The 24947-nt window shown below is 40.6% G+C and overlaps 1 protein-coding gene across 2 annotated transcripts in view; it reads left to right on the top strand.

The window, feature by feature from the left end:
* LRATD2 (LRAT domain containing 2) overlaps positions 1–24675 on the top strand; it is a 38250-nt gene extending 13575 nt beyond the window's left edge. Inside the window, exons 3-6 of one of the 2 annotated variants that reach the window (XR_004346522.1) lie at positions 15248–15326; positions 18022–18141; positions 18833–18924; positions 24303–24675. The gene's annotated coding sequence lies outside the window, so the exon portion shown is untranslated. The remainder of the gene's footprint in view (positions 1–15247; positions 15327–18021; positions 18142–18832; positions 18925–24302) is intronic. The other variant, XR_004346521.1, reaches the window with a different exon arrangement.
* The last annotated feature ends 272 nt before the right edge of the window (positions 24676–24947 follow it).

Here is a 24947-nt window from a genome sequence, read left to right as displayed (position 1 = left end):
TTTCCCTTTCTCCACACCCTCTCCAACATTTGTTGTTTGTAGATTTTCTGATGATGCCCCTCCTAACTGGTGTGAGGTGAAGCCTCATTGTAGTTTTGATTTGCATTTCTCTAATAATTAGTGATGTTGAGCAGCTTTTCATGTGCTTCTTGGCCATCTGTATGTCTTCTTTGGAGAAAGATCTATTTAGATCTTCTGCCCATTTTTGGATTGGATTGTTTGATTTTTTAATATTGAGCTGCATGAACTGTTTATATATTTTGGAGATTAATCCTTTGTCCGTTAGTTCATTTGCAAATATTTTCTCCCATTCCGAGGGTTGTCTTTTCATCTTGTTATGGTTTCCTTTGCTGTGCAAAAGCTTTAAAGTTTCATTAGGTTCTATTTGTTTATTTCTGTTTTTTTTTTTTTTTTTTTTTGTGTTACGCGGGCCTCTCACTGCCGCGGCCTCCCCCGTTGCGGAGCACAGGCTCCCGACGCGCAGGCCCAGCGGCCATGGCCCACGGGCCCAGCCGCTCCGCGGCACGTGGGATCCTCCCAGACCGGGGCACGAACCCACGTCCTCTGCATCGGCAGGCGGACTCCCAACCACTGCGCCACCAGGGAAGCCCTATTTCTGTTTTTATTTCCATTACTCTGGGAGGTGGATCAAAAAAGATCTTGCTATGATTTATCGCAAAGAGTGTTCTTCCTATGTTTTCCTCTAAGAGTTTTATAGTGTCTAGTCTTACATTTAGGTCTCTAATCCATTTTGAGTTCATTTTTGTGTATGGTGTTAGGGAGTGTTCTAATTTCATTCTTTTACATGTAGCTATCCAGTTTTCCCAGCACCACTTATTGAAGAGACTGTCTTTTCTCCATTGTATATCCTTGCCTCCTTTGTCATAGATTAGTTGACCATGGGTGCGTGGGTTTATCTCTGGGCTTTCTATCTTGTTCCATTAATTGATCTGTACTTCTCTTTTTGTGCCGGTACCATACTATCTTTTTTTTTTTTTTTTTGTGGCACGCGGGCCTCTCACTGTTGTGACCTCTCCCGTTGCGGAGCACAGGATCCGGACGCGCAGGCTTAGCGGCCATGGCTCACGGGCCCAGCCGCTCCGCGGCATGTGGGATCTTCCCGGACCGGGGCACGAGCCCGCGTCCCCTGCATCGGCAGGCGGACTCTCAACCACTGCGCCACCAGGGAAGCCCCCCATACTATCTTGATTTCTGTAGCTTTGTAGTATAGTCTGAAGTCAGAGAGTCTGATTCCTGCAGCTCTGTTTTTTTTACCTCAAGACTGCTTTGGCTATTCGGGGTCGTTTGGGTCTCCATACAAATTTTAAGATTTTTTTGTTCTAGTTCTGTAAAAACTGCCATTGGTAATTTGATAGGGATTGCATTGAATCTGTAGATTGCTTTGTGTAGTATAGTCATTTTCACAATATTGATTCTTCCAATCCAAGAACGTGGTATACCTCTCCATCTGTTGGTATCATCTTTAATTTCTTTCATCAGTGTCTTATAGTTTTCTGCATACAGGTCTTTTGTCTCCCTAGGTAGGTTTATTCCTAGGTATTTTATTCTTTTTGTTGCAATGGTAAATGGGAGTGTTTCCTTAATTTCTCTTTCAGATTTTTCATCATTCATGTATAGGAATGCAAGAGATTTCTGTGCATTAATTTTGTATCCTGCAATGTTACCAAATTCATTGATTAGCTCTGGTAGTTTTCTGCTGGCATCTTTAGGATTCTCTATGTATAGTATCATGTCATCTGCAAACAGTGACAGTTTTACTTCTTCTTTTCCAATTTGTATTCCTTTTATTTCTTTTTCTTCTCTGATTGCCGTGGCTAGGACTTCCAAAACTATGTTGAAGAACTGTGGTGAGAGTGGACATCCTTGTCTTGTTCCTGATCTTAGAGGAAATGCTTTCAGCTTTTCCCTATTGAGAATGATGCTTGCTGTGGGTTTGTCATATATGGCTTTTATTATGTTGAAGTAGGTTCCTACCATGCCCACTTTCTGGAGAGTTTTTATCATAAATGGGTGTTGAATTATGTCAGAAGCTTTTTCTGCATCTATTGAGATGATCATATGGTTTTTATTCTTCAGTTTGTTAATTGGTGTAACACATTGACTGATTTGCGTATATTGAAGAATCCTTGTATCCCTGGGATAAATCGCACTTGATCATGGTGTATGATCCTTTTAATGTATTGTTGGATTCTGTTTGCTAGTATTTTGTTGAGGATTTTTGCATCTATATTTATCAGTGATATTGGTCTGTAATTTTCTTTTTTTGTAGTATCTTTGTCTGGTTTTGGTATCAGGGTGATGGTGGCCACATAGAATGAGTTTGGAAGTGTTCCTCTGCAATTTTTTGGAAGCGTTTGAGAAGGATGGGTGTTAGCTTTTCTCTAAATGTTTGATAGAATTCAACTGTGAAGCCACCTGGTCCTGGACTTTTGATTGTTGGAAGATTTTTAATCACAGTTTCTATTTCATTACTTGTGATTGGTCTGTTCATATTTTCTCTTTCTTCCTGGTTCAGTCTTCAAAGGTAATACCTTTCCAAGAATTTGCCCATTTCTTCCAGGTTGTCCAGTTGATTGGCATAGAGTTGCTTGGTAGTCTCTTAGGATGCTTTGTATTTCTGTGGTGTATGTTGTACTTTCTCCTTTTTCATTTCTAATTTTATTGATTTGAGTCCTCTCCCTCTTTTTCTTGATGAGTCTGGCTAATGGTTTATCAATTTTCTTTATCTTGTCATAGAACCAGCTTTTAGTTTTATTGATCTTTGCTATTGTTTTCTTTGTTTCTATTTCATTTATTTCTGCTCTGATCTTTATGATTTGTTTCCTTCTGCTAACTTTGGGTTTTGTTTGTTCTTCTTTCTCCAGTTTCTTTAGGTGTAAGGTTAGATTGTTTACTTGAGATTTTTCTTGTTTCCTGAGGTGGGCTTGTATAGCTATAAACTTCCCTCTTAGAACTGCTTTTGCTTGCATCCCATAGGTTTTGGATCGTCGTGTTTTCATTGTCATTTGTCTCTAGGTATTTTTTGATTTCCTCTTTGATTTCTTCAGTGATCTCTTGGTTTTTTCGTAACGTATTGTTTAACCTCTGTGTGTTTGTGTTTCTTACATTGTTTTCCCTGTAATTGATTTCTAATCTCCTAGTGTTGTGGTCAGAAAAGGTGCTTGATATGATTTCAATATTCTTAAATTTACTGAGGCTTCATTTGTGACCCAAGATGTGATCTATCCTGGGGAATGTTCCATGCTCACTTGAGAAGAAAGTGTAATCTGCTGTTTTTGGATGGAATATCCTATAAATATCACTTAAATCTCTCTGGTCTATTGTGTCATTTAAAGCTTGTGTTTTCTTATTAATTTTCTGTTTGTATGATCTGTCCACTGGTGTACATGAGGTGTTAAAGTCCCCCACTATTATTGTGTTACTGTCGATTTCCTCTTTTAGAGCTGTTAGCAGTTGCCTTATGTATTGAGGTGCTCCTATGTTGGGTGCATATATATTTATAATTGTTATATCTTCTTCTTAGATCGGTCTCTTTATCATTATGTAGTGTCCTTCCTTGTCTCTTGTAACATTCTTTATTTTCAAGTCTGTTTTCTCTGATACAAGTATTGTTACTCCAGCTTTCTTTTTATTTCCATTTGCATGCAGTATCTTTTTCCGTCCCCTCACTTTCAGTCTGTATATGTCCCTAGGTCTTAAGTGGGTCTCTTGTAGACAGCATATAGATGGGTCTTGTTTTTGTTTCCATTCTGCAAGCCTGTGTCGTTTGGTTGGAGCATTTAATCCATTCACGTTTAAGTTAATTATCGATATGCATGTTCCTATGACCATTTTCTGAATTGTTTTGGGTGTGTTTTTGTAGGTCCTTTTCTTCTCTTGTGTTTCCCACTTAGAGAAGTTCCTTTAGCATTTGTTTTAGAGCTGTTTGGTGGTGCTGAATTCTCTTAGCTTTTGCTTGTCTGTAAAGCTTTTGATTTCACCATCGAATCTGAATGAGATCCTTGCTGGGTAGAGTCATCTTGGTTGTAGGTTCTTCCCTTTCATCGCTTTAAGTATATCATGCCATTCCCGTCTGGCTTGTAGAGTTTCTGCTGAGAAATCAGCTGTTAACCTTATGGGAGTTCCCTTGTATGTTGTCATTTTTCCCTTGCTGCTTTTAATAATTTTTTTCTCTTTAATTTTTGCCAATTTGATTACTATGTGTCTCGGTGTGTTTCTCCTTGGGTTTATCCTGTATGGAACTCTCTGCACTTCCTGGACTTGGGTGGCTATTTCCTTTCCCATGTTAGGGAAGTTTTTGACTATAATCTCCTCAAATATTTTCTCTGGTCCTTTCTCCCTCTCTTCTCCTTCTGGGACCCCCTACAATGCGAATGTTCTTGTGTTTAATGTTATCCCAGAGGTCTCTTAGGCTGTCTTCATTTCTTTTCATCCTTTTTTCTTTATTTTGTTCCACAGCAGTGAATTCCACCATTCTGTCTTCCAGGGCATTTATCCGTTCTTCTGCCTCAGTTATTCTGCTATTGATTCCTTCTAGTGTAGTTTTCATTTCAGTTATTGTATTGTTCATCTCTGTTTGTTCTTTAATTCTTCTAGGTCTTTGTTAAACATCTCTTGCATCTTCTTGATCTTTGCCTCCATTCTTTTCCCGAGGTCCTGGATCATCTTCACTATCATTATTCTGAATTCTTTTTCTGGAAGGTTGCCTATCTCCACTTCATTTAGTTGTTTTTCTGGGGTTTTATCTTGTTCCTTCATCTGGTACATAGCCCTCTGCCTTTTTATCTTGTCTGTGTTTCTGTGCATGTGGTTTTTATTCCACAGGTTGCAGGATTGTAGTTCTTCTTGTTTCTCAGATAAATGTTTTTTAATGTCATTTTTGCCCAAGGACTCTGTGTGTCTTGCAGCGTTTTTATTCCTCATTTGAATTGTCCTACAGCCCAGCTCTCTTATTCATCCTTTCCTACCCATGTTCTCAAGTTCAGTTGTGGATTATTGCCCAGGATTTCCTTCTCTCTCCCATTGTGCATACAAGTCTGGCTCTGCCACAGGTCAGCTTGAATTCGGATCACTGTTCTACCACTTACCAACCATTGTCACTTTATAGAGTGTTAGAATTTCCTTATCTGAAAAAAGGGGCTTGAAGTAGCACTTTCCAGAGTGTTTGTGAAGATTATATGGAATCATTGGTAAGTTTAGCCATAGTACCAAGCACAGAGTAAATTCCCCTGGAAATGTATACTCACATTGCAAAGGACCCATGTTCATTCTACAGCTGTACCTGTTGTTGAAATATTGAAACACTTCCATATCAGTTGATAAACAGCTGCTTCCTTGAAACCCACCTCTCACCACAGTAGCACTGTCATCTTCCTGACCACCTGGCCACTGCCCTGGGGCCACCATGGATATTCCTACAGTCCAATAACAGGTAGCTGCTTGTGGAGCCGGGGCCTCCAGCACCCTGCTGCAGCTCTACGTGCAGCATTGTGATTGGTTGATAACTTCTGAAAAATATTAGTTTCTGTAGAATATTAGCTTACTGCCTATAAATACTATGACTCCTGTTTACAAATGACAAAGGAAGCCAGGGGAGAGGGGTAACTTTGCCCAGGGTCACACATAATGACTTGAACTGAAACTATTCAATTTCCAAAACCATGTCCAGTCTCCATGGAGTCAAGTCCCAGTCACTAAGTGTGGTTCAGCTCCTGTGACCTTGGACCTGGGACTACATCTCTTAGAGGGGGCCAGAGTGAGAATGATTCTTCTGGCTTCCCTTTCTCTCCAGGCATTGAACAGTGCCAATATAGGGGAATTTTCCTTGTCTTTTTGTTCAGGGCAAATAAGTTGAGCAGTCAGTTTTAGGCCAGAGATCAAACTCAACTCGTTAATTATTCACAGAGTTGATCACTCTGCTCTGTTCCTGAAACTGTTAAACCAGCTGAGACAAAGCAGAACTACAACGCTGGTAAAATAAACTTTTTGAAAAGAACTTGTTGAAGCAGAGCATACAGATACTTTTAGAGAGGGAATGTGAGCCAATGAAAGCAAAGACACATAGTGAAAGGAGCCAGAGAGACGCCACTTAATGAGCTGTGTGCTATTGGGCAGATCACGTACTAGGTAACCTTGGTTTCATCATTTGGTAAATGAGAATAAGTACCTTGAAGAGTTATTTAGAGGCAGATACAGTAGGTGCACAGCCCCAAGCTCTGTGCCTGGCACCAGGAGTGAGAGCCAAAATATCTCCTAACCTAGACCACAGGACCCTAAAGAAACCAGGGTCACTGTGAATCAGCACCCCAAAGGCTCCCGGAGGGCCCCAGCAGGCCAGGAGTGAACCTTTACCTTGTGGGATCATGGGGGCAAGGATGAGACTGTTGACCAACCAGGATGGAAATCTTTTATCTGCTGTGCTCACAAGTCCCAGCTGAAGAGCAGCCCTGCCTGGCAGTAAAAGAAAGTGCTCAGGCACCATCAGGTCCACTCTTCATTACTGGAGAAAGAGGGAAGGATAAGAGACGGCTAATAATTGTGGGGTTGGTTTGTTTCCAATGGTACAGAAGGGGTAAAGAGAAGGTTGAAGCCCTTCTCCTTCCTACTTCCCATCCTTACTCCCAAGAAATAACAATTAGTAGCAGATTCTTGTATCTTTTTCTATAAATGAGTCATTAGCCTTCCTTCCTTCCATACACATGGAATTATAATAATGGTTAATATTTAGCATGTGCTTGCTATGTGCCTCAGAATATTTTAAGCATCTTATATAGACTGTATGTTATTTAACCTTCATGACAACTCTGTGAAATAGGTACTGCTTTTATTTTCATTTTTTAGCTGGGGAAACTGAGGCACGGAGAGGTTAAAGCACTTGCCTAAAGTCACACAGTAGGTAGGGACAGGAAAAAGAACCCAGGAAGTCAACGTATATCTATCTTATTCTGTTTTATGCTTGTATAGCGTCTCAGTATGAATGAATGATAGTTTATTTAACTTATTGTTGGATATCGAAGTTGTCCAAATCTGTTCTAACAATCACAGCTCCACCAAACATCTTTGTATATTTATCTTTGAAGTTTTAACTCGTATTTGATGTCTACTTTGTGCCAGGCACTCTGGGACACTCTTGACAGGCATTTTGTCATTTAATGCTCACACTCCACGAGGTTAGGAGCCATTCATTTTGCAGGGAAGGCTATTGAGACTCCTAGTCATTAAGTAACTTGCCTAAGGTCCCAGAGTTGGTAAATGGCAGAAGGTGAAAATGAACTCAGGCTCTCTGATTTCAGGGTCTATAATACCACAGTTGCTATGGAAACTACACGGTTGTATGTGAAAATGCCCACGAGGAATTCACACATATACAGGAATCTCCTTTTAATAACATTACCCTTTTATATTTTTTCTTCTGTATTAATCTCACTGAGGCCAGTTTTCATACCTATAAAAGAGAGTTAATAATACTTATTACTATGGACTGAATTGTGTTCCCATTACCCCAATGTGTTGGTATTCGGAAGTGGAGCCTTTTAGAGATAATTAGGTTTAGATGAGGTCGTGAGGGTGGAGTCCCCTTGATGGGATTGGTGTCCTTATATGAAGAGACACCAGAAATCTTGCTTCCTCTCTCTCTCTCTCTGTCTCTCTCCACCATGTGAGCAGTCATCAAGAAGTTGTCCATCTGCAAACCAGGAAGTGGGTCTTTACCAGAACCTGACGTACTAGCACCTTGATCATAGACTTCTAGCTTCCAGAACTGTGAGAAATAAGTTTCTGTTGTTTGGGAATTCCTGGATGGTCCAGTGGTTAAGACCTGGTGCTTTCACTACCATGGCCCTGGGTTCAATCCCTGGTCTGGGATCTAAGATCCCGCAAACTGTGCAGCACGGCCTAAATAAATAAATTTCTGTTGTTTAAACCACCAGTCTATGGTATTTCATTCATTATGTTACCCTGAGCAGATTAATACACCTCCCTTATAAAATTATTTTGAAGATTAACAGAAACAACAAGGTAAACCATCGAGAATAATTTCTAGCATAAATTATGGAGTTACTGTATGCTAGGTATTGTTTTAAGAGCTTCGAATGTGCATTAGTTTCCTAGTGTTGCCATAACAAAATATCACAAACTGGGTGGCTGAAAACAATGGAAATGTATTCTTTCACAGTTTTGGAGGTTAGACATCTGAAATCAAGGTGTTGACAGGGCCAAAGTCCCTTAGAAGCCTCTGGGGGAGGATTCTTTCTTGCTTCTTCCTAGCTTCTGGTAGCCCAGGCGTTCCTTGGCTTGTGGTAGGGTAACTCCAGTCTCTGCCTCCATTGTCAAATGGCATTTTCCCTGTGTGTTTGTGTTTTCATATGGCCATCTTCTCATAAAGACATCAATCCTATTGGAGGGAGGGCCTACCTTACTCCAGTATAACCTCATCTTAACTGATTACATCTATTGATACAGTGACCTTATTTCCAAATAAAATCCCGTTCTGAGATATTGAAGGTTAGGACTTCAGCATATCTTTTCTGAAGGGAACAATTCATCCCATCACAGTACATCTTACCTCATTCAATCTCCATGGCAACCCAATGACGCAGATATTATTACATTAGTTTTAGAGATGAGGCCATGGAGGCTCAGAGAGTTCACGTAACTTGTCCAAGGAAGAGTGACTAAGCAAGTATGTGCTCTACTACTTCTTGGCTACTAGAGTTTAGGGGCATAGTAAGCACTCAGAAAAATATGAGTTTATTACTCTTTTTGTTTGTTCATTTGTTTTATTTTGAAATGCCTTGCAAATGACCATATTACCCCAGAGTAAGGGTAAGCGAACTTTTTTTCTGAAAAGGGACAGACAGTAAGTGTTTTAGTTTTTGCAGGTGATGTGGTCAGTCTCTGTCGCAACTACTGAACTCCGCTATTGTAGCACGGAGCTAGCCAAAGATAATATGTAAGCAAATGACCATGACTGTGTTCCAGTAAAACATTATTTACAAATAGACAGGGTTTATCTATTCAACAGTTGATGGACATTGGGTTGCCTCCACATTTTGGCAATTGTGATGAATAATGTTGCTATTTGATAGTGTCTTTCAAAGCCCAAAGCTTTTAAATTTTGATGAAGTTCAAATTATCTATCTTTTTCTTTTATTTCTTATGCTTTTGGTGTCCTAAGAATGAATTGCTTAATCTGAGACCATGAAGACTTACTCTTAGGTTTCCTTCTAAGAGTAGTCTGATATTTTTCTCATCCATTTTGAGTTAACTTTTATACATGGTGTTGACTAGTTTCATTCTTTTTCGTGTAGTTATCCGGTTGTCCTAGCACAATTTGTTGAAAACACTGTTCTTTTCCCCACTGTATTATCTTGGCACTCTTGTCAAAAGTCAATTGACCATAAATGTAAGGGTTTATTTCTGGACTCTCAATTCTATTCCATTGATCTGTATGCCTGTCATTAAGCCAGTTCCTCACTGTCTCGATTACTGTTGCTGTGTTATAAGTTTTGAAATCAAGAAGTGTGACTCCTCCAGCTGTGTACTTTCATTTCAAGATTGTTTTCACTTTTCAGGGCCCTTGGATTCCCATATACATTTTAAGATCACCTTGTCAATTTCTTCAAAAAAGCCAGCTGGGCTTTTGACAGAGGTTGCAATGAATCTGCAAATAAAATTTGGGAGTATTACCATTTTAACAATATTATTTTTTCTAATCCGTGAACATGAGATATCTTTCCATTTATTTGTGCCTTCATTAATTTACTGTAATGGTGTTTTGTAGATTTTAGTGTACAAGTGTTGTACTTCTTTTGTTAAATTTACTAAGTATTCTATTCTTCTTGATGCTATTATAAATGGAACTGTTTTCTTAATTATAGTTTCAGATAGTTCATTGTAAGTATACAGAAATATACTTGATTTCTGTATACTGATTTTGTATCTTGTAATCTTGCTGAATTCATTTATTTGTCTTAATATCTTTTTAGTCAACTCCTTACTTTTTTCTATAAACAAAGTCATGCTATCTGCAAATAGGGATAGTTTTCTTCTTCCTTTTCAGTCTGGATGCCTTTTATCTCTTTTCCTTGTTTAAATGTTCTGGCAAGAACTTCCAGAACAATATTGAATAGAAATGGCAAGAAGCAGGTACCTTGTCTTGTTCCTAAACTTAGGGGGAAAAACTTTCAGTCTTTCACTGTTATCTAAGATGTTAGCTGTGTTTTTTTTATAGATGCCTCTCATCATTTGAGGAAGTTTCTTTCTGTTCTTAGATTGAGTGTTTTTACCATGAAAGAGTGTTGGATTTTGTCAAATTATTTTTTCAGCTATTGAGATGACACTGTGATTTTTAAACTTTATTCTATTGATATAGTGTGTTATATTAATTTCTTTCTGTATGTTGAACCAACCTTTCATTCCTGAGATGATCTTATTCATGGTATATGATCCTTTTTATATGTTGGTGAATTCAGTTTGTTAGTAATTTTTGAGGATCTTTTGTCTGTGTTAGCATGGGATATTGATCTGTAGTTTCCTTTTTTTGTGATGTCTTTGATTTGGTATCAGGATAATGCAAGCCTCATAGAATTGTGTCCCATAGGTCTCTGTTTATTTCCTTTGATTACTTTCTATTTATATCAAGTAATCTTAATTGACCTGTCTTTAAGCTTACTAATTCTTTCACCTGCTCAAGTCTGCATTTGGGCATACTTTATATCTTTTAGTTGATGGTCTCTGTTTGATGACACATTTTTCTCATACTTTAATTCTTTAGAAATGGTTTCTTTGAGTTCTTTGAATATACTTATGATAACTGATTTAAGTCTTTATCTAGTAAATCTGTCTTTCTTTCTAGTAACGTCTGGGCTTTCTCAGGGACAGTTTCTGTAAACTATTTTTTTCCCTTTGGGCCATATGTTCCTGTTTCTTTGTATTTCTTATATTTTTTGCTATTGTTATTGAAAATTGGACTTTTTATCAAAACAAACAATTTTTTATTGAAGTATAGCTGATTAGCAATGTTCTATTAGTTTCAGGTGTACAGCAAAATGATTCAGTTATACATCTATCCATCTCTCTGTATACATATGTCTGTTCTTTTTCAGATTCTTTTCCATTATAGGTTATTACAAGATATTGAATATAGTTCCCTGTACCATACAGTAGGTCCTTGTTGTTTATCTCTTTTATATATAGTAGTGTGCATCTGTTAATCCTAAACTCCTAATTTATCCCTCCATCCCCTTTCCCTTTTGGTAACCATAAATTTGTTTTCTATGTCTGTGAGTCTATTTCTGTTTTGTAAATAAGTTCATTTGTATCATTTTTTTTAGATTCCATGTGTAAGTGATATCATATGATATTTGTCTTTTTCTGTCTTAGTTCACTTAGTATGATAATTTCCAGGTCCATCCATTGTTGCTGCAAATGTCGTTATTTCATTCTTTTTATGGCTGAGTAATGTTCCATTGTATGTATATACCACATCTTTTTTATCCATTCTTCTGTTGATGGATATTTAGGTTGCTTCCATGTCTTGGCTATTGTAAATAGTGCTGCTATGAACACTGGGGTACATGTATCTTTTTTTCTTTTTTAATACTTATTTATTTGGCTGGGCCATGTCTTAGTTGTGGCATGCAGGATCTAGTTCCCTGATCAGGGATTGAACCTGGGCCCCCTGACTTGGGAGTGTGGAGTCTTAGCCCCTGGACCACAAGGGAAGTCCCTGTATCTTTTTTTTTTTTTTTTTTTTTTGCGGTACGCAGGCCTCTCACTGTTGTGGCCTCTCCCGTTGCAGAGCAACAGGCTCCGGACGCGCAGGCTCAGCGGCCATGGCTCACGGGCCCAGCCGCTCCGCGGGATGTGGGATCTTCCCGGACCGGGGCATGAACCCGTGTCCCCTGCATCAGCAGGTGGACTCTCAACCACTGCGCCACCAGGGAAGCCCCCCTGTATCTTTTTGAATTAGTTTTCATCTTTACTGGGTATATGTCCAGGGGTGGGATTGCTGGGTCATATGGTAACTCTGAAAATTGGATATTTTAAATAGCACAATGTGTCAACTCTGGAAGTAAGATTCTCTCTCACCTTTGTGCTTTGTTGTTGTTGCTGCTGTTTGGTTTTTTTTTAGTGACTTTCTTGGACTAATTCTGTTAAACCTGTATTCTTTTGTCATTTGTGGCCACCAAAGTCTCTATTCAGTTTGCTTAGTGCTTAGGTAATGACTGGATAGAGATTTCCTTAAAGTTCCTTGAACTAATAATCTCCCAGCGTTTTTTTTTTTTAACTTCTTTATTGGGGTATAATTGCTTTACAATGTTGTGTTAGTTTCTGCTGTATAACAGTGAATCAGCGATATGTATACATATATCCCCATATCCCCTCCCTCTTGCGTCTCCCGCCCACCCTCCCTATCCCACCCCTCTAGGTGGTCACAAAACACCGAGCTGATCTCCCTGTGCTATATGGCTGCTTCCCACTAGCTATCGGTTTTACATTTGGTAGTGTATATACGTCCATGCCACTTTCGCACTTTGTCCCAGCTTACCCTTCCCCCTTCCATGTCCTTAAGTCCACTCTGTATGTCTGCATCTTTATTCCTGTCCTGCCCCTAGGTTCTTTTTTTTTTAGATTATATATATATATATATAAGCATACGGTATTTGTTTTTCTCTTTCTGACTTACTTCACTTTGTATGACAGACTCTAGGTCCATCCCCCTCACTATAAATAACTCAGTTTCATTTCTTTTTATGGCTGAGTAATATTCCATTGTATATATGTGCCACATCTTCTTTATCCATTCATCTGTCGATGGACACTTAGGTTGCTTCCATGACCTGGCTATTGTAAATAGTGCTGCAATGAACATTGTGGCACATGTCTCTTTTTGAATTATGGTTTTCTCAGGGTATATGCCCAGTAGTGGGATTGCTGGGTCATATGGTAGTTCTATTTTTAGTTATTTTAAGGAACCTCTATACTGTTCTCCATAGTGGCTGTACCAATTCACATTCCCACCAACAGTGCAAGAGGGTTCCCTTTTCTCCACACCCTCTCCAGCATTTATTGTTTGTAGATTGTTTGATGATAGCCATTCTGACTGGTTTGAGGTGATACCTTACTTTAGTTTTGATTTGCATTTCTCTAATGATTAGTGATGTTGAGCATCCTTTCATGTGTGTGTTGGCAGTCTGTATATCTTCTTTGGAGAAATGTCTATTTAGGTCTTCTGCCCATTTTTGGATTGGGTTGTTCGTTATTTTGATATTGAGCTGCATGAGCTGCTTTTCTCCCAGCATTTTTAAGGCGTGTGTGTGTGTGTGTGTGTGTGTGTGTGTGTGTGTGTGTGTGTGTGATATGTTTTAAGTGCTCTAGCAGCCAGTTTACAACTCCAACTTATCCTAAACTTCTTGCTCATACAGAGACTCAAGATAACCGTAGGTGAGAGAGTAGACTTTATCGAGTCTTCTCTAGATGTATGCAGTTCTGAAAATGCACATGGGTTTCTGGATTTCCAGGAATATGCTGGAGCTTTTCAAAGACCCCTATGGGCATCTCATTATCCAGTTGTTCTTTTTAAAATTTCTGGTTAGCGCCAACTGTTAAAGTATCCTCAGGTAGCTGTGATATTAAACAATTGCCATTAATTGTATTTGACAAATAGTCTGTGGGTAGGGCTCTTCACAAAAAGCAAGCTCTGATTAGGTCAAATAAAGACAATCCCTGAAAATGGAGCTTTTTAGGGAACTGCCAGACAGGTCAAATAGTGATAGTTTTCTAGAAATGGGGCTTCTGGGGTGCTCCAAACCCATTTTACTTCCTTCGGTAACAATTTAGCTGCTGTTTTTCACATCTATTGTAGTTGTGAGCCTGTTGGCTTTCAGTGCTGCTGAAGAGCTAGGGAGAGGGTGATGGGCACAGGTTAAAATGCCATAAGGCTCACTGTCCTTGCTGAGATTCAGCCATTTTTCTTGAATAAATACTCCTTGGATTGTTGCAAGCCTTTGGTGATTTTTCAGAGTTCTGAAAAAGTTTATTTTGACAGTTATACAGGGTTCTCATTGCTTTTATGGAGGAGTGTATTTCCGAGGTCGCCCTCAATCTGCCGTTTTAAGAACAGTTGATTGTATGTTTGGTTTTTATAGCTATATGTCAGAGTATCACACACTTAGCAGCTAAAACAACCCCCAGGTATTATGTTATAGTTTCTGTAGGTTAGAAGTCCTGGCACAGAGTAACTGGGTCTTACAAGGCAGAAGTCAGTGTTTTGGTTGGACTATATGTTCTCTTCCTGAGCCCAGGGTCTTCTTTCACACTCATTCAGGTTGTTGGCAGAATTTAAATTGTTGTCGTAGGACTGAGGTCCCTGTTTTGCTGCTGGCTGATTCATCTCAGCTCCTGGAAGCCACCTTTAGGTCTAAACCATGACCTAGAAGCATACTTTCTCAAAGCCAGTAGGAAGAATATTTCTCCAGCCTGTTAAGCTTGAGTCTTATATAACCTAATCATGGGAGTGAATATCCTATCATATTCACAGGACATTCTCAAGGAAAGGCGAGTATATAAAGTATATTTACTAGGAGGTGAGATTCTTGGGTGCCATCTTAGAATTCTGCCTTCGTTAGGCTTAATTGTGGGCTTTTAAGCATTTGGCTACAAAAGATATCATTTCCAGCTCTACTTCATTTGTCTAGAACTGTTTCATATAAATTAATCTAATATAATCTTTACAATAACCCTCTGAGATAGGCAAGGACGGTGTTCCTAATCCCATTTTAGAGCTGTGAACCAAAAGGCTCAGAGAGATTATATGATTTGCTCATGGACACACAGCTAGTGGGGGGCAAATTAATTCCTCAGACTCTAGGTAGAGTGCCCTCTGCCCTACCCCATACCTGTTCAGTCCTTTGAGTTTTGTTACATGGCAATGAGGATGTTAGTACCTGAGGCTTCTTTAAGGGACTTTGTCTCTGAAACAATCTCCCTCTGGGCTCCTGTATCTCCTGCATGTGTATTTGGGAAGAATACCTGAGCATAGAAAATAGTATTAACCAGGAGTTTTGATAAAATGGAGTTTTCAGGGGTGAATTGCAATTTAAATAGCTGAAAAATTTCATTTACTTCCAGCAATGTATTCTGAATGCTCCCTCTGGCCCAGCTCAAGGGGAGCAGACAGTCATCTCCTGCAGAAAGTAAATGGAATTTTTTTTTTTCTTCAAAGGGCCTTGAAATCAGCAGTCTCGAGGCTGGCAGTGGGGCAGTGAAGACGTCATCAGAAGGAACAGCAGAAGGTTCTGAAGGTAGCCAGGCATCGAACAAACTCACTCTCACTTGAATTTGATGGTTTTGCAAGTGGTAGAAAAAATTAACCATTTAAGACCAGCTTTCCAACCTTCCTATACTTAATCTCCTGGTTCAGTATATCCAGTCATTTAAAAGATGATGGGGTTTCATTAGTTCCAATTCAACCCTTTTAATTATTCTGTGTCTTTCTACAGCAGTGCACATGGCTGTTTGTAGACTGCATTAATCAATCCTCCAAATTTCTGAGGGCAGCAGAGATGGGATATTGTTTCCCTCTCCAGATTCCTTTTACCTGGGCCCTGTACCAATTCCCCAGCTGCTGGGAGAAGGTGGTTCTCACCTTCTAGAAAGGCCAGCCCCCTTGCCTCAAAGTTGCAGTAACTTGGGTGGCTTTCATGCTCCAGAGCTCTCTGCATGGTCGGGCTGAGGCTGGATCCAGCTGAGACCACATATTTGCTTAGCTGCCTCCCCTGCCCATCCTTCTTCCTGTACTTCCTGTCTCCTGAGAGCCCTCCACATTCACTGAATATAATTCAGTGAATCACATTCACCCAAATCACTGTCTCAGGTGCTGCTTCGATGGCAGTGACCTAAGACAGATAGTAAAGAAGTTCTGCTGTACCATTTCAATATCTAAGTTAAAAAAATATACATATGTATGTGTGTATATATATATATATATATATATATATATATACATCTCCAGGAATTAAAGGCTTTGCTTACAGAAACATCCATTTAAATAATATGGAGGTCATTTACCTCTCAACCTCAGTTATCTGGAATACAGCCACAAATATAGAAAAGGCCTACATGCAACCGATTTAGATATTGTAAAATGAAAGGCAGTCTGTACTTGCATCATTGAAAACAAGTGCAGGTTTTGGTGCCTGACAGATACACAAATGAATGACCCCTATTGCATGTACTGGGCAAGCAAGCCTGGGTAAGCTTGTAACCTCTCCAGCTCTGTTTCCTGTCTGTGATACGAGTGTCACTTCACGCACTCACAGTGTTTCTGGGAAAACAAAGGGTACGATACATTAAATGGGTTAACAAAACCCAGAGCTTTCTTTTATTATTAAGGTCTTTGTGTAACAGGGAGCATGCTGTTTCAGCCTGGTTACAGGCCAGTTTCTGTTTCAAAGCCGAGGCTGAGAGCAGATGCTTTTTCATGCACAAAACAAACACTCACCAGCTGCAAGTAAACCAAAACTGAACTTTGATGTTTCTCACCACATTGAGTCCCATTTGCAGAGGAAGGGGATGAATCGCTAAACCGAGGAGAACGTGGTGGGTTACAGTTCTCCAGGCATGGAGAGATAGGCATGGACAGCAAAGAGAAGCAGGCATTGTCCTGGGCTCCTGGAGTTTGCTGAGCCCCAGGAGCTGGGTCACCCTCATCCAGACAGAAGAAGGGCAGCAAATGTGGGAGGTGGCTCATGTCAGCATTGGTTAAATCTGGGCAACAGGTGATCTATGGATGTTTGTCTTATTCTCTGTAATTTTTTGGAGGTTTGAAATATTTAAAAATGAAAAGTAACATAAGAGTAGAGGTAACAAAGGATTAAATGAGAATGATTAAATTCACTTTGTGAATGAAATAAGCATGGTATAATTTATACTACCCTTAACTCAAATTCATATAAACACACCTTGTGCATGCATGTGGATTTCTATTCATATATGTATATGTCCCTCTATATCTTTTTACATAACATATAAATCATGTATGATTTTATATATATGTATATATGTGTATATATATATATATATATATATATATATTTTACACACATGATTTTAACTGAATCTTCTACCAGCTTACATGGCATCTGTCCCAGGTTAGTGAATGAGGAAATGCTTTGTTCCTGTGTCTCCTCTACAGATGTCTATTTCTCCCCAGATTTCAGGTTAGCTTCATAGCCTCAGTTCTTTGATGGGTTTAAGAAAAGTTGTTAACTTGCAGCTTGTCCATCTTTTTTCATGTTGTAAAGATTGGAGCAATGTTCATTCCAGCTTTCTCTATCTCTGAGCTGAAACCAGAAGTCTTTGCATTAAAATTGTGAATCTAAAAATGTGCCCTGCTCGCAGTGGTTGAGAGTCCGCCCGCCGATGCAGGGGACACGGGCTCGTGCCCCGGTCCGGGAAGATCCCACATGCCGCGGAGCGGTTGGGCCCGTGAGCCATGGCCGCTGAGCCTGCGCGTCCGGAGCCTGTGCTCCGCAACGGGAGGGGCCACAGCAGTGAGAGGCCCGCGTACCGCAAAAAAAAAAAAATAAATAAAATAAAAATGTGCCCTGCTTTAGAAAGCTTTCCTCCTTTGTTTTAAACAGTTATTGTTATTTAGTTTCCTTTCCGCAGGTTTCTAGTGAAGTTGAACCTCTGTTCTGCTCTTCTTCGGTCATTTGTAGCACCCTGCCCCCCTGCCAGATCCAGTGTGGTCCGGATCTACTCTTGGGAGTCCTGGGAGGGAACCTGGGGGTGCCAGACTGGGAGGAAGGTGTGGTGGGTGATTCTGGGAGGCAAGAGAATTGATGTAGGTGGTTCCTAGTTCCAATCATCGGCTCTTTCCTTAGGCTTTATTCATCTCTGGGGCTAAAGTCTCTGCAACACTCCTCTCCATTCCTCCAGGGCCTGAGCTGTCCACTCCAGGATCATGTATTTTAACTAGTACTTCATTCTCTACAGAGACTCAAGCCAGAAGAGCTTCAGAATTGGACCCTGACCTTCTGTCAGGGAAAGCAGCATCTAAGGCAGAGTGACGAAGCCAGGATCAGTCAGGGTCCTGGGAGAAGACATCGCCTTCAGGTTAGTCATGCTCAAGGAGAGTTCAATTGAGAGATTACGATGCTGTGAGTGTGTATAAGGAAACCCTGATGGAAGAAGCAATACCAGGGCTATTAAGAGCAAGGTTCCTTTCTCACCCCAAGGTCTGTGGTATATGGAGCAGGGACAGAGGGGGCCTGTATGGGGAAAGCTGCGTGACCTGAGCCAGACCCAAGGTGGAGAGAGGTGGCCAGTTCCAGGCGCGACTGAGAATAAACACCCACCTCACTCTCCTCCCTCCCTGTTTCTTCTGCTGGTGTTTAAAATTGGCCAAAGCCAATTAGAAGCCAAATGGCAAGGGAGCCCATTGATGGCTTCTTTTTTTAATTTCTAATTTTAATTTAATTTTTATTTATCTATTTATTTTTGTTTGCATTGGGTCCTCGTTGCTGCACGCAGGCTTTCTCTAGTTGCGGCAAGTGGGGGCTACTCTTCATTGCAGTGCATGGGCTTCTCATCGCGGTGGCTTCTCTTGTTGCAGAGCACAGGCTCTAGGTGTGTGAGCTTCAGTAGTTGTGACATGCGGGCTCAGTAGTTGTGGCTCGCAGGCTTAGTTGCTCCGCAGCATGTGGGATCTTCCTGGATCAGGGCTCGAACCCGTGTCCCCTGCATTGGCAGGTAGATTCTTAACCACTGCAGCACCAGGGAAGTCCCCCATTGATGGCTTTTCCAGGTCAGTCTCTTGGGGCACAGAGAAGATGCAGAGAGGACCTGGGAGGGTCAACTGAACACATCCAGCATGAAAGCCATGGAGACCACACCTCAGTAGGTATTCATATGGCTATTTCAGAACTTTTGAATTAAGACCAAAATACTGGATAATGATAATTATTGTGCTCTCGTAATTCAATCACTTCTTTGCGTTACCCTATTGTATTGTTACCTCCACAAAATCCAAGGCAGAGAGTGATTAATAATTTGCCCCGAATTATATAGGTAGAAAGACTGGTGAGAAAAAGTTTATACAACTCCAAAGTCCTTGCTTATGACTACTACACTCTACAAATTTATTCGACCCTTTTCTTGGGCAATCCCTTGGAGCCAGACTCTTCTCCCTCAACATTCTAAGGAGCCTTTCTGACCTCGTCCTTGCCTTTCCTTCCTCTCCGAAAGTCACTTGTCACAGCTTCAAGAAATTGGGCTCAGGCACTAACAGGCAGAACCAGACCAGGCAAGGCCACCTGGTATGTAAGCAGAGGGCACGTGGTGGACAGACAGAGCCAGGGAATCAGGAACAGGGAAACAGCAGAAAGGAACAGAGAGACCAGATGCAAACATTTCGCCTACAGCCTGGAGGTCAGCCCAAGGGGAAGAGAGATAAGGGTGGCAAAGGTCACAGGTGAGGTTGGTACAGCTCCTTAAGAAATGGGTGAAAGATGAAAGTGACTTTGCTTTCATCCAACAAAAGCAGCTAATACTTTTACAGTGCTTTAGTGGTTAAAGCAAATTCCCACATGTTTTACTAGATGATGTTTTATTAGACTGTGAGCTTCCTGAAGGCAATGCCTTTTCATTTTGTTATCCCTACCATGAAGCAAGGTTCTGGGCACCTAGTAGCCAACATCAGCAAACACTTGTTAAATAAATAATTGTGAATAGAGTAAAATATGGAATTCTGAGGGGTTTGGGAGCCCATAACATCAGGAACATAATTCTGGCTTTGTTGACTATTGAGTGAGAGTCCTTGGGGTGATCTAGTCTTTGTGAGCTTTAGTATGCTGATCCATGAAATGAAAATTTAAAATTCATACATTTGCAGGGTTGTTGGGAAGTTATACACACACGCACTATACACACACACATACTATACACAAAATGCTGACATACTGTATGTTTATATATATATATATGTGTGTATGTATACACACACCCAAACACACTCATACACAGCACACTTTTACATCTATCTAACAAGGTAACCATGACAATATGATGACAGTGACCATGATAAGGAAGGAGTAACTTCCCATAGGGGTGTTCCTGTATATTTGTTTGCTACCTCCATTATTTGAACAAGTTTATTTCCAGTCAGCTCCATCTAAGCAACAAATAGGTCTTAAGCTTCCCACTTGAGAAAAGAGCAGATGAGAAATCTGTGTGGGTGGCCAGGTGACCTCTGTTATTAAATCAACACAGTAGGGCAGGCTCACTCTCCCCTACATATATACTGTTCTAAAGGAAGGTCTAAAAGCCACGCCACCATGTCCTCTCAGAGGTAAAAGCTCTCGCTGCAGGGGTTTAGGTTAGGGCTGAGTCTTCCTAAGCCTGGGTAACACTGCGCCATGAGCCGGGAGCTTAAATAGTTCTCTAGGTTAGGTGTGATTTAAAAAAAAAATGTTTCCCTGTCAACCTTTCTCAGTCTGTAAAAGTTAGAATCCTTTTGGCTTCGTCCTTCTCATCATCAGAGGTCCATACCTTTACTCTCATCTCCACACCTCCCACCCTTCATTCCACCAACATCTATCTGTTTAGTGGTAAAATTGGTTAAGATGGCATTTAATAGAAAGAACGACTGACTCCCCCTCACTCTCGGTACCAGCTGCCTCGCTGATACAAGCACACCCACCTGTGTTCTGACAAGGAGGCTGCAGACAGGAGCTCTCCTTGTGTTCACTGTGCTCCCAGCCTGTGCTCGTCATCTCCTTTGCAACCTGGAGGGCAGGGGAGGGGAGAGGATGCTGAAATCAGGGGCCATGGAATATAAGACAGCTTTCCTTCAAGGAGTTAGCCAATCATTTTTTTTAATGTTTTTATAAAATTCATCAGCTGACAGAGGTACTTGGTCCACGTGCATTATGATGATCCAAATTAACATGAATCACAATCATGAATCCAAGTTGGACTTGAACCAAACTTACCCGAAATGCTCAGCATCAGTGAACATTGCTTTCTGCTGCAAGAAAATGTGCCGGGAGTGCTCTGTTGAGAATTCCCCGTAAAGTACCTTCAGTAACGTTCACCCAAGTGATCTTCCTCCCCCTCCTCCTGGATTCCTTGGAAGAGGAGCCACTTCGGATTCATTGAGCCTCTGGTTAGCACTGATATTCTGAGGGGCACCGAGAAGGAGGTACCCTTTCACTTCCATGAGGACAGGAATCTCAGCCTGGAGCCCATCAATCTCTGCAAAGTTCTGTGGATAATGTTCATGAACCATCTGATATTTAGGCAAAATTTGTATCTATCTCTTCTGTGGGCTTCTTTTTTTTTTTCAGAAAATTTTCCGTATCTTTCAGGAGATTCCCATGGTTGTATGCATCCTCTAAAATTTTAAGAGCCACTAACATAAAGTGTTTATTGAAACATTCTGTAAATTTTGCACAGTATATTTTAGGCAAAATTCAGAAGGAAAAATTAAAAAACAAACAAACCTCCCTTTCTTCCTGGCTACTGGGATTCTCACTCCTTTCCCAAAGGTCAATGAAAGAACTGTGTCCAGAGGCAGTGTGACACAACGAAGGAGTCGTGGTAGGGAAGGCTGTGTTGTGGCCAAGACTCTAACACCAGTTGGCTTTCTTAGTCTGTGTAGTCTCCGCAGTGCTCGCTGTGAAGAGGTTAAAGAAGAATGGTTCCCCTCAACCCCTGCCACACAAATACAGCCTGGAAAGGACATGCTGATTACACAGAAAGTCTGGTGGCTTCCATGTACTCCAACAAGCACACCCACCAAGTATGCAAAACCAGAGAGTTAGTCTTCTTAAAGAATGGTCCGTTAGCAAGGTTCTATTTGTGTCCTACTAGTGAATTTTTGCAAGTCCTTTCACGCCCCAACCTGTTTTCTCACCTGTTCAATCCAGGTGAGTCTACTCACCTAACCTGCCTTTAAAGAGTATAATAGTTAAATGATAGAGCTGAATCACCAAGGAAGAAATGAAGGATGAAAGAACATAGAAATGTAGGTATGCTAGTCTTCATGGAAATATTAAATATGTTAAATATTAAATATTAAATATGTTAAATATTAAATATATGTTAAATATTTTGTATATATTGTCTCATTTAAACCTCACATGCATCAACAGTTGAATTATTACTCCTTATTACTCCTTGATGATTCGCCCAAGTTTATTTGTGTAATGACAGTAGCTGAAGTAGGACGTGAGCTCAGGTCATCTAGCCATAAAGCCAGTACTCCTTCAAGTACCACTCAATTGAGTATAATATTGTATAATAATAGGATAATCATAGTTCACTCTCAATATCTTTCTCTCTCTCTCTTCGTCCCGCCATTGACTCATTGCAGAGATCAAGTCATCTTTCCAAAAAGAGATGTCTCACATTCTGGATGTGTCTGTTTGCTTCCTTGTAGTTTCATTTAAGTTGTTTCTCTATTCCATGCCCTATTTTTTATACATAAAGCTATTGAGGACTGATTTGATTAAGATTCAGCTTTTGTTTTTTTTTTTTGGCAAGAACACTTCATGAGCAGTGCTGTGTGTTTCAAATTGCAGTACCTCAGGATAGACACCAAGCCTGACTATCCCACCTTTCATGAGGCAAATATTAATTCGTGGATTTAAGTGACTTAGGAAAATTTTAGTTAAGGAAAACTTTAATTATTATAATTAATAATTGGTATTCTAAAGTTAAGCATCAACCATGTGGCAGGCACTGTGCTTGGCATCACACATATGTTATCTTGTTGAATCCACGCAAAGGCTGCATGGAAAAGGTAATCTCATCCTCATTTATTAAACGAGAAAACTGAGGCTCAGAGAAGTTAAGTAGGTTCCCTGAAGTTGTACAACTAGGAAGTGACAGAGGCAGGATATGAATCTGGAGCTGATGGACTCCAGAGTCTATGTTCTGAACAACTATGTGACATTATGTATGGCTTCATTTCTTTTCAGCACATTCTCACAGACTGCTCCTAGAACTTTTGATTCTTGCTCCTTTAATAGACTGTCTGAGTCAGAGTAATTTATACGTTTAACTTTAGAGTGAGTGTTGGGAAAAGAGCCAAGGAGGGAGGCAACTTTGATGCCAACCATGCCATAAAAGGAGGGAGGAAAGTATAAGAAGGGAAAGAAGAAGTAGAGCAAGGCACTTAGAAGAGGTGGAAGTAGGCAGCAAAATCCAGAAAGGCAATCTATTAAGATCTTTTAAATTGTACATTATAAAATCACAACCCAAAGTAGCTTAAGGAAAAAGGATCATTGATTTGCTCAAGTCACCAAACTATAGAAAGGCCTGAGATGGACTGACCTCAGGGGTCACTCAACCCACCAACTAGATAGAATTCTGTAGAATGCTCTCTCCATCTCTCAGCCTTGCTTCTGCATGCATGCTGGTTTCTTGCTCTCAGGCTGGCTGTCTCCACATGGCAGGAAGCATGGCTACAAGCAGCTCATTCTTAAAACTACGAGACCCAAGAGGAAAGAGACATTTCTCTTTTTTAAAAAAATATTTATTTATTTATTTTGGCTGTGCTAGGTCTGAGTTGCGGCACGCGGGCTCTTAGTTGTGGCATGCCTGCAGGATCTAGTTCCCTGACCAGGGATCGTACCTGAGCCCCCTGCATTGGGAGCTTGGAGTCTTATCCACTTCCATGTCCACCAGGGAAGTCCTGAGACCTTTCTCTTCTTAACTCCAGTAGGGAAAACCCCAGGGAAGGACTCTGATTGGCTGAACTTGGACCAATCAGTACCGTCAGGGAAGAGGGGCCCTATTATTGGTCCACTTGGGTCACATGTCCCTCCTACAACCAGGAAGGCAGGGTCCATTACTATAAGAAAGAAATGAATCACACAGATGAGGCTACTTGGGGGGATTGCAATCTGGGTAGTCACCTCCATCTCCATTTTCCATATATTCTTATTATGAACAAGTGACAACAGGTGATATTCAGAGGCAGGCTCTGGGGTGACTGAAAAAAAAGAAATGTAGGGGGAAGGAAACTGATGTTTATTAAACACTCACATGTGCTATATAATATTCCAAGTGCTATATACATAGCTCATTTTGTTTTCACAGCAGTACCACAAACTCAGTATTTTATTCTCATTTTTAAAAACAATAAACTGAAGCTCACAGAAATTAAATGATTTGCCTAAGATCAAAGTTGGTAAATATGAAGCTAAGATTTGAATCTAGATTTTTATAGTTCTAATATCTATGCTCTTTCCTTTGGATCCAACATCTTTTAGTGCTGGAGGCACTGAGGAATATTACCCAAGTACCGAAATTCTGTGCATGAAGCAGGTGTGTCTTCACAAAAATGAAGCAGAGCCCTATTTATGTACGGGTTACGTGGTCAGAGCAGAATCAAAATCCCAGCATGTATTGCAGAATAAAGACTGTTTTTCATCAGACAAATCCAAATTGAGGGACATTCTACAAAATACCTGACCCATATTCCTCAAAGCTCTCAAGGTCATCAAAAACAAGGAAAGTCTGAGATACTGTTACAAGCCAGAGGAAACTAAAGACACATGACAACTACATACAATGTGTTACCCTAGATTTCGTCTTGGAACAGAAAAAGGGCATTAATGGAGAAACTGGTGAAATACAAAGAAAGTCTGGAGTTTAGTTAAAGACAGTGTACCGGGACTTCCCTGGTGGTGCGGTGGTTAAGAATCCACCTGCCAACGCAGGAGACATGGGTTGGAGCCCTGGTCCAGGAAGATCCCACATGCCACGGAGCAACTAAGCCCGTGAGCCACAACTACTGAAGCCCGTGCGCCTAGAGCCTGTGATCCGCAACAAGAGAAGACACCGCAGTGAGAAACCCGTGCACTGCAACAAAGAGCAGCCCCCGCTCGCCGCAACTAGAGAAAGCCCACGTGCAG

This window comes from Phocoena sinus, chromosome 17 (genome assembly GCF_008692025.1).
Source record: "Phocoena sinus isolate mPhoSin1 chromosome 17, mPhoSin1.pri, whole genome shotgun sequence".
NCBI lineage: Eukaryota > Metazoa > Chordata > Mammalia > Artiodactyla > Phocoenidae > Phocoena > Phocoena sinus.
The sequence above is the reverse complement of the archived record's forward strand: the minus strand, read 5'-3'. Positions and strand labels throughout refer to the sequence as shown.